Source organism: Acyrthosiphon pisum, chromosome A1 (genome assembly GCF_005508785.2).
Source record: "Acyrthosiphon pisum isolate AL4f chromosome A1, pea_aphid_22Mar2018_4r6ur, whole genome shotgun sequence".
Lineage (NCBI taxonomy): Eukaryota > Metazoa > Arthropoda > Insecta > Hemiptera > Aphididae > Acyrthosiphon > Acyrthosiphon pisum.
In genome coordinates this window covers 55199361-55200690 of record NC_042494.1, presented here as the reverse complement: position 1 = coordinate 55200690, position 1330 = coordinate 55199361, and positions in this window count along the sequence as shown.

The following is a 1330-nucleotide window of genomic DNA, read 5'->3' as shown; positions in this document are numbered from 1 at the left end:
CAAGAATTTGCAAGTCTGTTTTAGAATTTGCACGTTCATCGTACGACCGCTATGAGCTTTGAAGTTTGGAAGTTGGCCCACCCAAGTTGTCCCAGAACTTCCAAATAGGTATCAAACGAAAGCTTATGACTAGCAAGTATTTGCAAGTCCAGTTTTAGAATTTGCAAGTAACTCGGACGGCCATTAAGGGCTTTCAAAGTTTGGAAGTTAGCCCACCCAAGTTGTCCCAGAACTTCAAAATATGTATCAAACGAAAGCTAATGATTGGCAAGCTTTTGCAAGTCTATTTTTAGAATTTGCAAGTAACTCGGGTGGCCTGTAAGAGCTGTCAAAGTTACGAAGTTAGCCCACCCAAGTTGTTCTAAAACTTTGTAAATGGTACCGAACAATAGCTTTTAATTTGCAAGTATTTGCAAGTCCCTACTTATAATTTGCAAGTCATTCAGGTGGTCGCTATGAAATGGCTTCTTTTTTTTGAAGTTTTGCAGTTGTCATTTTTTCTTCAAATTAGTTTTTCATTTTTATCGGTATTAATAAATGCATATATAATATATAAATTTTCTGTTATACGTTTTGAGAGGGCTACAGCCCCCCCCCGTAATTACGCCACTGCATTAGATTATTTGACATACATAACTCGTACACGCTTTGAGAATGTATTCATATTATTAGTGATTGGATCGAAAACTTATTTTTCGTTTTGTTAAGTGAAGCAAGCCAACATCAACGGCAGTCATATAAATAATGGGTGTGACTTCACTCGTGCACCATGGTTGAAATAAATATCTATTGTAAAAAAATAGTGATCAAATACGTTTATTACAATGTTGAAAATTGTCTATCTATTCTAAGTGTTTCTAATACGAAAAATATAATTGCTGACTAGAAGGTGCTGCTATCCAGATTGAAGTAAATTCACGTCTGAGTCGTCCCTGTTCTCTTGGCCGTGTGTAACAGTCGTGTGTTTTCCACCAGGAGATCATCATTATTGTATTATGACTCAAGTATGTGTACGAAAGTTATAGATCTGACGATGTCGCTCTGGGAATCGTCATTGACGCGTACGAATCTGGATTATAATACGCCTGTTGGCCGGCGGGATGTCATCATAATTCAAAATGTTTAAGGGTACTTACCTATATTTAGTATAGAAATATAATAAATTACGCTTAAAATCGAAACGAGATTATGGACATATCCCAAACGCCTTTAAAAATCGCCGTGCGCACTCAAAACGCAATAATGGTTTTGGGCAGGCGCGATCGTCAACATCGCGAAAACGTATATGATCTCAAAATGTCGTGTGCGGGCGGCGGGGAACCCCCTTTGG